The sequence below is a fragment of the Ambystoma mexicanum genome, chromosome 6q, assembly GCF_040938575.1.
Source record: "Ambystoma mexicanum isolate Mex_15411 chromosome 6q, UKY_AmexF1_1, whole genome shotgun sequence".
Lineage (NCBI taxonomy): Eukaryota > Metazoa > Chordata > Amphibia > Caudata > Ambystomatidae > Ambystoma > Ambystoma mexicanum.
In genome coordinates this window covers 165,694,166-165,707,230 of record NC_090937.1, presented here as the reverse complement: position 1 = coordinate 165,707,230, position 13,065 = coordinate 165,694,166, and positions in this window count along the sequence as shown.

Sequence of the window (13,065 nt, the reverse complement as noted above, 5' to 3'; positions counted from 1 at the left end):
ACCGGTGTTGGCACTATACACACTGAAATTAATGGTACACATGGTGATCCCTTCCTGTATGAAATGTTTCTCATATTATAGTGATATTGTAACCATATTTTTCTTAGTGTACTGGAATAATGTTATCCAATGCCACTTCCTGTTTTGTCAAGGGGTGAAAGGTTGTCTGCCATCACTTCTGGTGATGTCACTTGGGGGTGGGGTCAAATGACATCACAGAGGTCAAGGGTTGTGTTATGTCACTTTCGTTACCCAGGGCAAAATGCTGACGTCCCTGAAAATAATGGAGCCTGAAAGTGCCTGTGGTGGACATTTATGAAGAACGTGTGGTATTGACTACATTCAGGACATTTACAATCGTGCACAATGCAGGTCGGTGGTGATGGCATATTAATCTTTTACACAGAAAGGCGGCCCTCCATTTGGCTTCTGGTTGATTAGCTTGGGAAAGTCCACTTTGATTAAGGAAGAACAGTTTAGCACAGCACCTGTCAAAAGTGCATGCACTCAGAAAAATCAAAACGTGTCAGCTCCACCTGCACCAAACGCAGCTAATGGGGCTGCCAATAGCTGCAATAGCACATAGCCATGGCGGATGTGCTTGGCTAATAAAATTAATTGATTTCTCAAGACACGCTCAGCACTTGCGAGCAATATTATAGTAAAGAGTGTGGCAACACCATGCCCAGAAAGTCAATCACACGCAATAGGCTAGGGGTGGACGAGCATGCTGCTTTCTTTGTTGTGGATTGGAGTGATGAAATGGGAACACAATCCTCCTCTACCGTCATTCAGCTGACGATATGCAGTTGACAATTGGGCCCAAACTTACCCTATTCACAGTGGCGACCACAGCCATTTTTCATAGGGGTGGCCTGATGAGGACACTGTAAATCTTGAGGTGGCACACCAAAATAAACACATAACTGGCAGCTGGTTCGGAGGGGGCTGGCAGCATTTTTATAAGGGTGGCTGTGGCCCCACTTTGCCACCTCTTGGTGGTGCCTCTGTCGATTCAGGAGTACAGAAAATCCTGACAATAAAAGCATGTGAAAATCTAGAACAATCATTGGACTGCAATGTGTTGGACACACACATTGGTATTGAGGATGGGCTTTCCAGTCAAAGAGGTATCCAGAACTCTCTGGTCCAATGATTGCCTGGAATGCATAGAATTCCGGACAATTGCATGCCATGTCCACTCCCACCAAAGCAATGAAAAAAAAAAACATTGGCAAAGTCAACAGTGTTGGCCTTTGTGTAGGCATGTCCATGCTTGTTTTTTAACAGGACTTCAGTGCAAAGAAAAGATATAAGTCAAATGGCTGGAGGCACACGTGGTGAAGACACTGAAAAACAGTACTGGCAGGCCAATGTTTGATGTTTCTGCGTGAAGCAGATAGCCCAAGGAAATCCAAGGAGGATGTGTTTTGTGCAGCAAGGGGCAGGTGATGGCTGGGACTGGCCATTGGTATAAGCATGGCTGTGGGCAATCAATGCGTGGGTAAATAACCACACAATTCCCGCAGGTGATCTGTCCCTCCTCATGCCATTTCCCTCCTAGCTGTATCCCAATGCAACAGTTTTGACGTATAGGTGTTGCTTTAGCACCACCTAATAACTCAAATTAAAAAGGGGTAGTTTTTTTTTTATTTTCTACTACATCATCCTCCTTTTAAATGTAGGGAGCAGTCCATGTGAATGTAAAAGTGGGGCTAATGGTTTAACTCCTCCATTCCCTCCTTTATGCCATTCCCTGCAGTGACAAGGCAAGGGAGGGCACCGAGTGGAGATATGATCTCTGCCATGCCAAACCTCCTCCATCGTTTGCAGGCGCTATTTATTTCTTCATGAGATAGAAAGGAAAACTAAGTGTGAATGGGAATATGCACCACTTTACTCATTAGCGTTACACATCTTCTTGTGAACATTTAAAATTGCAGATAAGTGACCCAGCAGCACGTAAGAGCTAAGTTTGTTGGTCCCCTGCATGCAATTACCATCTAAAAAAAAAAAAAACATTGCCTCCAGTCATTTTTGAGAATTGTGGGGATGGAATTATCCTATTACACTTCCGTCCCCAGAATTTCACTCCTCCTTACAATAGACAAACGCGCACCGTGTGCCACACCTCTTTCAAGTGACGTCAAATTTCATGAAATTGAGAGGAAGATGGCAGACACCATTTTATGCTTAGTGCAAACCATAACCAGTACTCACAGAAGGAAGGGATTGTGTAAGTGACCATTCCACTGCACACACCCACAAGGCCTGAAGAGAACCTATTTTATAAAGCCAAGCATTGTGAGCCTCTTAAACATGATCACATATGACCTGAAAAAAACGAAAGCCCCTCAGGCCCTCAACACAAAATCTCCATAGTTCCTGCACTTATTGCACTCATTCCTCTTAGCGGAATTCACCACAGAGACCCTATCACCAGTTCTTGCGAAGATCAAAGACACTCTCAAACTCCATGTTGCAAAGTCCATCTTCTTCCTCAGCAGCCCAATGGAGAAAGAAAACAGCAGCACGCGAGTTCCACTGGACACTAGAAAGCGTGCCTTTTATCTATGCAGAACTTACTCAATACACATTATTTTATATGAAGCTCATGGATGAATGTTAGTAGTCTAAAATAGAGACCTCGAGAAAAAAAAAGCTACCTGCTCCTAATTTTTAAAGATATGTGAAATTTAAATGATTCAGCGAAATTCCTGATTGTTCAATTCACAAAATTGTGAAATGTATGTTATTGCTCTATTTGTGTCTTTGACACAACTGCTGAAAAGGCTTCTTCACAAAGCCCATTTTGCGGGATTTGTTAAAAACACAAGTGGAAAACTATAGTAAAGAGGTTTCACTTTGTTGGCTGAAAGAAAATCCTGCAAAACCCATATGCGCAATTAATGATTATGTACATCAGTGGACAATTCTAGTATTACTCTGTTTACGGTGCTTTGAACTTACTTTGCTAGATACACTTTTAATGCAAATGTTTAGGAAACCTATTTTTTCTAATTCTATTTGTCACAAATCTAGTGATTATGTTGTTGTCATTTCACAAAATTGTCTGTCTAAATGAAATGGCAACATTAAAAAAAAATCGGTGAAAGCAACATTGTGTACATTCTTACTGATTTGTGTAAGAATGAAAAAGTGATTTTCACTGCCTGTAATCACAGTCTATGCTGTGATGTTATTTCTAAACCAAAGGTGTGGCTTTGCAGAGTAGCTCAGGCTACAGTTCTGGCCCCATACACATAACTACCTCCATGGGGCAGTCTGTAGGTGCATTGTCATACGGTGCTCCAGTCGAGGTCTTATGGGTTTCTTGTGCCTCAGTTTTTAGCCAATGTTTATTATTATTATTATTATTATTATTATTATTATTATTATTATTATTATTATTATTATTATTATTATTTACATTTTATATCTTTTTTATAGTAAAGTTTTATTGAAAGACTATTGAGATTTTAAACCAATTACTTTACGGAGTGTTAACTTGTTAACGTTTATCAAAAACTGTGGTTTTAAACTAAATTGATAACAATTGAATGTTTTGATGATGAACTCAGCAGTTAGGTTTAAGCTATTAATTGTTTGTTGTTGTGTTGTTCATATGTATTGTAAACTTTTTATATTGTATGTACAAAAGCATGTCGTTATATGTATATTAAATACATAAATACATGTATTGAGCACAGACTTTGCTTCAGGAAGGAACAGACTGCTTTACAAGTCATGGAGGGAGCTAGGGCATTGGCATCAGCCTCTACACCAAATAAGAAAGTAAAGCATAGGGCAATGACCCAGTTGAAGACTGGGGCATGGCAGCTTGCACCAACCGCATCTCGCATGTAGTTTCCTTACTCACAGTAATTGCATGATTGGATTCCTTTGAACTTGTCAAATAGTAGGTGCCTGCTGCAGAAATGCAAATGGGACCCACTCTATCAGATTGATTTTCAGGGTTTTGACCTGCTCATTCTTCCACTGACTAAATGACCTTCTGTGATATCAATGATAAACACAAAACCCTCATGCCATGCACACAGTTAGAACAGTGCCAAGTGGGGCATGGGTCATCAGAGTGTTGCATCCATGGGCGGAATTTTAGGGGGGGGGGGCAGGGGAGTTTGCCCCCCCAACTTTCATGGCACAGTATTGTGTCCCCATTCATTTGGATGGGGCACCTTTTCATCAGATGCCATCCCCCCACACCCCCAACATTTTCAGCAAAGTTACTCCACTGTTTGCATCTCAAGCATCCTATAATGGCCAATAACATACGATCTATTTGCTTAGGGGAAATTGACTTTGCATGCATTACAATACAAGGGTTAAAGAAGCAGGGAAGGCTGAAAACGTTTGGACAAAAAGGGATGGTCTAGCTAGTTGGTTTTTTTTAAGAGATTGCGATGCAAGTGGTGCAGGCCTGGTGGTGGTCCTTGTGTCACCTTTCCCTTTCATGTATCATCCATTGTGTAAGTATGTGAGTGCATGACAACAGACCTGCTGTACGAACTTCTGAAAGAACTGAATGGAGAGTTAAGAAAGCATTTCAGGTTGTTCCATGTTGCTGTGCAGTTGGAGGAGGAGCAGGACACGTTGATGGACAGGAATTACAGACACAGATGCTTCTGCTGATTAATGGGATGCCATTTGATATGCCCATAAACTCTGCCAATCTTCCGTTTCACACATTTGGAGGGGTTAGAAAATAATGGTGGGAAAGTGAAGAGGTAATAGGAGGCGAAAATAAGCATAGGGCTGATTTTAGCGCTCAAGGGCCTCTGTTGATGTAAGTAAGTCGGCAAACAAGCTGGCAGGGTTTTGGTGTTGTGGGTTTGAAGGGTTATGGGTTCAATCTTGGAGTGGAGGCTACTGAACCCTTTTGAGCATAATTTCCAGGTACTAGTGAACACACCAAGTGTGATAAATCAACCTCCGGGCACCAGTGGTCCAGAGTGAATATCAGTTTATAAACCATCAATCAGCCACACACCTCTAATACACCAGAGGGGATCCAAATGGATTGCAATAAAAAGCAAATCATAAACCTCCTTGCGCAATTTGGTAAGGTGGATGGACCAGCAGGCTTAGCTCCAAGAAGTCGTGGATCGTTAGTTAGTTGCATCACAACGAACACACAATTACCCAATGAAAAAGGTAGTGTCTGTTAGGCAGAATTACATGCAGTACCCTTTGGGAACACTATACACAATTAAGACTACAGGTGTAACCACAATCTCACCTTTGGTACAAACCTGTACTACACAGTTATGTGGTAGCAGAAGCTGAACAGCCAGACTTATCTCAAGAGTAATGTGAGCAGTGCAAGATGTTACACAAAGGACTTGCAATCACAGTAGTTCAAACAAACACTATTCAAGGTTTCTTGGTAAAAGAATATACATTTATTTACACAGTCATTTGGAAAACATTCCACTAGTCAGAAAGCAGCTCAATATCACACACTAATATGCTACAGTGCACAACCAATACGTTTATGAACAAGTTAGGCTCCCCTAAAGTGGGAGCAAAATGAAACTTCAGTTACTTTCAAAAGGGTTAGAAAGACAAGGTTAAAAGAATTTAAAGCACAATTACTTTCATAGGCAGGGCAAATAGTTTCAGTTCACTACAACCAGCAATTCAATTCAATAGGTCTGGGCCAAAGTCAATGGTTCAGAGTCCTGGATAGGATAGCACAGTTCTGGTAGTAAACTCTTAAGTCTTTGCCAATGTTTGAGAAAATAGTTTGCCAGAAAAAGAGTTATATGTTGGTATAGGAGCGAACAAGGCCCCAAAGTTGGGAAAGTTTCACAAACTTTCACCGCGGCAGAAATGATTTCCAAGCCGCGTTTGCACAGTACCTTAGTGATGAAGAAAAGCTGTAGCTGAGGCAGTTGTTCCTGGCAGTTCCTGCAGATCTTGCTGTTCCTGAGCTTCAGTCGTGGGGACAAGAAGGAGGACGTTGGGAGGTTCCTGCACTGCCCAGGGAAGAGGCCACAAGCTTGGCTAAGCATCACTTTAAGGTGTGAGTGCCTTAAAGCCCACAAAAAGGTATCCTTCTGATGGGCTATCTGGTTTTCAACAGCACTCTGAAGAAAATTCGACCAGTATGGAGACGGTGTCCAGGCGGCCTACAAGTTGGTTGTTCCCACCAGCTCAAGGGAAGAAGACGTCCTTGAAGGATCTTCTATGTCAATGGAGTTTTAGGCAATTCGGACCTGCAGCAGGGAATCACCGGGCAAACCAATTGTCCAGAAGTTGCAGCAGTCGTCTTCCTTCAGCTCGTCTTCTGTTCTTTCGTTCCAGTGGTTGACTCTGCCTTCCAGTCCTGGAGACTTGCCTTTTAAAGAGTTTTCTCCCATTCATCCCAGCCTAGCTGCCACTCATCCAGCAGGGTTGCTGTCCTTGCTGGACAGTCAGCCAGCCAATTACGTCAGAGTGCATTCAGGTCTCCTAGGAGACTAAGCACAGAAAGTTTCGGGCACCTCCCTCACATCCTGTCTACCCCGGACATTCAGGCGCTAGAGGAGGGCTTCAGCACTGAAGCCCCCTCAAAAGGCATCGAACAAAGGGACCAAATCTGGTTTGGCGTGCCGAGTTAAACACAAGAAGGACCTTTTCTAAAAGAAACGGCAAAAAAAAGATAACTGGAGTCTGTTTTTACAGAGGGGTCATGGGCGCCATATTGGAAAACATGGCTGACCCGATTTTTAGCTACCTGTGTTCGCGGTCGAGAAAAATCATGGTAATTTGTTGTAAAACCACTGCCACCAGCCATTTCAAGAGGAAAGGGTAACATTTAACTGTTACTTGAGTGTTTAGGCAGAGGGGATGCTAAACAACCCTTCCAGCACCCTATAGGAAGATAGTGTGTGCTGGGTCTATTAATCTAAAAGGACTAGTAAAGTCAATTTAACTTCACATGCTCCGGGAGATGATACTCAGTCCCAGAAAAGGTATTTAAACCTTGGGGAGTCTGAAAAGCACCACTGTGCCACTGCACTGAAGGTGCTGTGTGACACACAAGAAAAAGATGATGCCTATGGAGTTTGTCTAAAAACTCCATATCCAAAGAACACAAAAGTAAAACACACATCGAAATACATGAAAGAGTGGGAAAAAAGGCAAACACTCTTTCCAGGTAATAATTTTAATCCTAGAAATCCAGCAAAGTTGCTGGGGATCTCAAAAGTTATGGGGAAAGTATCACATTCTTGAGAATTCTCCCTAACAGTCGCCAGTCAGGGTTATATTAAAAATATCTACTTTATTAATCGCAACAGACAGTTTAACAACACTACAACATACAACCCATCCTGTAAAAGAAAGCAGAGGACAGACAGTTTCCATGAAGGAAAAGGGGTACACTCTGCATAATGATAGCAGGGTAGTTAGTATGGTTAATAACCAAAACAGTTCAAGGTTTCTTGACCTCATCACACAGGGAGCAATGGGTCTTAAGATTGCTCTAGGGGCCTTCTGGAAAGGCCCAGAGGGACAGAACCACAATTTACCCTGTGCTGTAGGTGTTCTTGATGCTCGACAGGGTCGAGTCAGCTTCAGGGCACTTTGTAGCCTTTTGCGACAGAGTTTGAGACGGGAGTCAGCTGTGGTTATCATGCAGTAAGACAGTTCATCAAGTGAAGCTGGACGAACGGATGCAGGCTGGACTACACAGCGACACAGGGCCAGTAACTGTTGTCTCACTGCTGATCGGCAGTTACGAGGCACTGGTCGAGATGTCTCGGAAGTCTTTAAGCGACAGCGGCTTGATAACGGTCAGCGTTGCCATCGGTTGCATGTTGAAGAACTCTGCAGGCTCTAAAATCACCTTTAAGGCAGACATTGGTAGATGCTTGTCGAGGTACTTCTCCCAGCTTCTTCAATGGGCTTGTGTCATCCTTTGAGGTGGATAGGCCCACAGCTGGGAGGGTTCTGCAGACAGCTGCTTTGTACTTGGTTGTAGGTTCAGAGACCTTGTGACTATCCAGAAAGCTTGCTGCAGAGCCTAGCATGGCATGTTGTGTGCTGGCTGGGTAGCAGTTCTGGAGCGGCATGAAAAGTCCTCCCTGTGTGGTTCCTGTTAACGTGGAAGGTCTCCCTTGAAGTTGCTGAGAGACCAGACTCTATGGGTTCTGAAAACCGCATTCTCGTACCTTATGAATGGAGTCCCCCTATCGGGGTGGCCTATTGGAACAACAGATTCACTGCCATTGATAATGAGAGGTGGGAGCTGGCTTCAGGTTGACACAGTTACATATAAAAGGTTTTTGGGTTTCCTGTCTCCTTCATTATCCTCTGCAGCCAGGCCCTGTGTGGTCTTGTTTGAAATATCCCCTGTTGGTATGATAATTGCTGCCACCAGCTGCAGGGCCTAACAAAAGAGCAGGCCATTTCCATGGAGCATTTGTCAGTTAATCAGACTAACCATGGCAGGTTGATTGGTGGTTATCCCCCTTCCTGGGGATGACATTGTGAACTCCATGGCTGTCACATTCCAACTAAATGTGACAGGGGCTGACTGTGCCAGTAAGTGTTGTCGAGTCTGGAGTACACAGGTCTATGCTTTTTTTTCATGGTGTGAGCATAGGAAAATGTGTGTGGATTAGCCCCCACATATTTTCTTCAGGTCGGCCTACCATCATACCATTTAATTAAACATTTCAAAAAAGGTCAGGCAAGCACACACCCACCATGTGGATGGTTGAATTCCTCACACTCAGGCTGCCACTCGATTGGTTCACTGCATGACTATTTGCTTTTGGGTAAAAGTCCTCATTATTTCCTGACCCTGTAAATGGAAATGTCTTGTGTGCATTGATTTTCAACACACACCCTTCTTCTAAGATGATTATGAGTGTAAGGTCCACATTTCTCCTGTTTTACATAATGCACTGCTTTTAAAGAACTTTCACATACATTGCTCCATTTCCATGTAAGCTGTGCCGGTGTCATTCTTTCCTATAATCCAAAACATTACAATCATTGCTACATACCTCTCTTTAACAGTGTGACTTAGGTGACTATCAGTGATGTGTCAGGACATCTATAAGCTGCCAACCACTTCCACTTCAGTTGCTCCTGTACACCTCTCAGGACAGTGAGGAAAGACTTCACCTTTGTCTTTGGAATGAGCTGTGAACTAACCAGAGTCCCTCAAACCTCTTTATCCGGTACCTTTAAAAAAAGACCCAGCAACGGATACTCATGTGCTGGTATTAATGTATTTTGTTTCAGCCAATTTCAATGCCACCACATGCATTAAAATGCTTGCCACTTGTTGCATTTGTTGTCAGCAGTAGGAATTCAGTCTTGGAGTTCTTCACCTTTACATTAGCATGGACATCCAGGACAGGATCACTATGAGGCAGACCTGGAGTCTCTGTATATATTTGATGGAGGATATCTTGAGGTAAAGACGCTTGTCATCTGCATATTGGTGGGTGTGGAGATTGTGTGGAGACAGTAGGATTCCGAGTGGTTCCAGGTAAAGGTTGAAGATTTATGGGGAGAGGATGCATCCTTGCGAGGCTCCACATGAGATGCAAAGAATTAGAGCTGGTGATCTGGTGAAATCTATTTGGATGAATTTGTGGCAGTCAGCAAGGTTGGATTTCAACCAGCTGATTGGCATGCAGTGATTTAGAATTTCAGTGGTCTACTGTGCCAAACACTGCTGAGAGATCAAGGAGAACCAGTAGGCAAGGATGTTAAGGGCATCAGCTATCAACTTTATGGTATCTCTTTCCATGCTGCATCTGGGTCTGAAGCCAGATTGGTGGGACTGAAGATGGCTGTTGGCTTTGATGTGTTGGAGGAGTTGCATGGTTACTGCTTTCTCAACAATCTTACCTAGAAAGGGAAAATGGGTGATAGGGCAGTATTTGCTTAGGTTGTGAGGGTACAGTGTTGGTTTCTTGGGAAGTGGAGGATTGTTTTAGTCGTGGGTGTCAAGGGGAATGTGACTTGAGTTAGGAAGCTATTGGTGATTGCCAGGTTTGGTAGGAGTAGTTCAGTTGGAAGCACACATTGGCCAACCTTCAGCATCCTTTCCCCTCACTCTCCGGCCAGCCTCCCTTGGCCCTCTTCCTCCCCTCACATGCGAGGTTAAGAACCTCGAGGTCATCTTTGACTCCACACTTTCCTTCTCTGCCCACATCTCTGGGGTCTCTAAAAAGTCAAACTTCCTAAAGCACCTCCTCAGAGGTACTCTGCCTTTCCTCTCCTTTCCCCAAAAGTTTACTGTCTCACAAGCTCTGGTTCTCTCTAGGTTGGACTATTGTAACAGCCTATTTCTTAATCTACCTGCCTCTACTCTCCGCCCTCTGCTACTAATCCAGGACTGTGAGACTTGTCCTTGTCCTCAAACCCTGGGATAGTATCACTCCAGCTCTGAAATCTCTCCATTGGCTCCCAGCGGCTGCAAGGATTACATTCGAAACCCTCTGCATTGTCCACGAGGCTTTCTGGGCCTGGGTCCAAAATACCTTCAGCTATCCCTCGCAAATACCTCCCCTCTCGAGCTCTTCCCTCCTCTACCTCTAACTCCCTCAGGAACAGTCGTTTTTCAAAGAAACAAGCTGGGTGTAGATCTCTGTTTTTGGCTGGGGCCTCCATCTGGAATAGCCTTTCTCCCACTCTAAAACTTGAGGAGAACCATCTCAAGACCTTCCTCTTTGCTTCTGCCTTCAATCCCCTCGTCCCCTGCTGATCTGCTCTCTCTTGGCATTGTGCACCTGGCAACCCTCTGTCCCCTGGGCCAAGGTACCTGCTCACCCTGCCACCCTCCTGCACTGCATCCTTGCCACCCCTTGCACTGTAGACTGTAGACCCACTGTACCCATAAAGTCCCCCAACTCCCATTTTCTTCCTTTTCTGCACTTATCAGACTTAACCACGCTGCTGCTGTAAACACAGAACTTGTCACTTGCTGGCTGCACTACCACTGTTTATTGCCTCTATTATCCATTGTTTTTATTTATTATTATTTATCTGTTCTCCTCTACTCCACACTTTCCACTCTCCCCTTCCATGCACTTTTACCCTTTCCCTTTCCCATGCACTTGAACATTCTCAATGTCATTGGGCCTGTTGTGTTCTCCCCTGTTCTCCTCCCTTGCCTTGTCTCGCTCTGAAACACTTCTGTACGAGCGCAATACAAATAAAATATCATATCATATCATATCACATCTTGAGGAAGGAGGAAGGGAGAATATCATTGGCATACAATGTGACCTTGTGGATGCTAGGTTGGTAGTGAGGTTTTCCATATATAGTGTCTTCAATGTTGTCCAGGTAGTTGCGGTTTTGTGAGATGGGATGAATACTGTGATGTCAGGTGTGGGGTTGGTGTCTGTGTTTTCGAAGACCATGCTTCTCTTGTTGATTTTAAAAAAATAGTGAATGTGGTGGATGTGGTGTGTCAGGCAGAGGGATGATGCAGTGGCTGAGGGCTTTGAAGAGGGCTCGGCTTTCATTGTTGGCCTTGGCTATGGTATTTCGGTAGTAGTTGACCTTGACAGTGGTGATCATTTTTCTGTGTGTAGCATAGAATTACTCGAGGAGGGAGAGCTTGGATGCACTGCAGGATTTTTGCCAAGTCTTTTCATGTCTTCTGATGGTTTGTTGAAGTTGAGTTCTTGAGTGTTCCAGGGTGCAGAAGGTTTCGGCTTAGGGTGCTTTGTTTCACAAAGGCATGGCGGTTGATGTTGGTTTTGAGGATGGTGTTGTGTTCTTGGAGAAGCAAGCCACAATCCTGGTTCATCAGAGGTAGATTTGCCCATGTGAGGTGAACTTTGGTGAGTTCCTCCATGAGAGCCTCCACTGGGAAGTTCTTGAATGATCTGAAGACTTGTTTGCTGGTTTTTCAATGGGTTTGCTTGACTGGTGTAGTGTGACTAATGTCAAAGGGGATTGCCAGATGGTCTGACTAGTCGAGCAGGATTGGAGAGCTTTGATAACTGTCTAAACTGAGGAAGTCAATGCAGACATGGCCAATGGGCCCCTAGATCTTCAAATTATGTACAATTGCTGCAGGAGGAGCTAAGGTCTTCCTGGGGACACACCTAGCGTATGTTGGCAATAATAATCTACTTTGGCAATTAAAAAAACCTCAAGCATACCAACTAGAAGGTTTTGTCACTGACAAGATGTCCATGCTAGTCATGGAGCGCATAATATAGAACTTGCTGGAATTGCTGTGAAAGCACCAAGCAATGTAATGCTCAGTCTTCAACTTTGCACACCACCCTTCTGTACAAGTGTCCTCCACTACCTCAGTATTGTAACCTTTTCTGGGGCATGAGAGACATAGTGGTTACCACCACTGCTTAGTCTTGGCTTTCAGAAACGGAGTGATGCCAGGATCCACTAGTTTGGACAAATGGCTCTCATATTGGCTCAGACACCAAAGCTCTAATACCTATAGACTGATGTTGCTGCAAATAGCTGATTCTAAGTAGTCTGTGCCCCTGGCTCTTCTGGCTTCTTCTGACCTGCAGTCTGGCAGAGAGTTCTGATGCCTGCTGAAGAAAACTCCTTCCCCGAGGTGGATCGAGCTGTATTGTCCAGCAAGCATGATGCTTTCTAGAGCAGGCATCGACATTGATGTTCATGCACCCAGATTGGTATTGAAGGGTGAAATTGTATGTCAACAATGCAGCAAGCCAACAGTGTCCAACAACATCCATCATCACTGAATTCAACAAATACATCAGGAGTTTGTTGCCATCCTCACCAGGAAAGAGGCACTACAGAAGTAATCTTGGAAATCCTCTGTGGCAGCCCACTTCAGTTGTGGAATGGGTAGCACAAGCAACTTGTCTTATTTACTGTTGGTCTTCTGGTAAAGGACAGCTCCCAAGCCATCCAGAGTTGTGTCCATGTGTAAGATGTAAGGTAACTGTGGATCTGCATAGGCCAAGACTGGTCATGTGGTGAGAGTCTACTTGACCTCTTTGAAGGCCTGCTGGCATCAGTTAGTCCACCACTCACTGAAGGGCTCCCCTGGCTGGTACAAATTGTCCACAGAGTTGGCAGTATTAC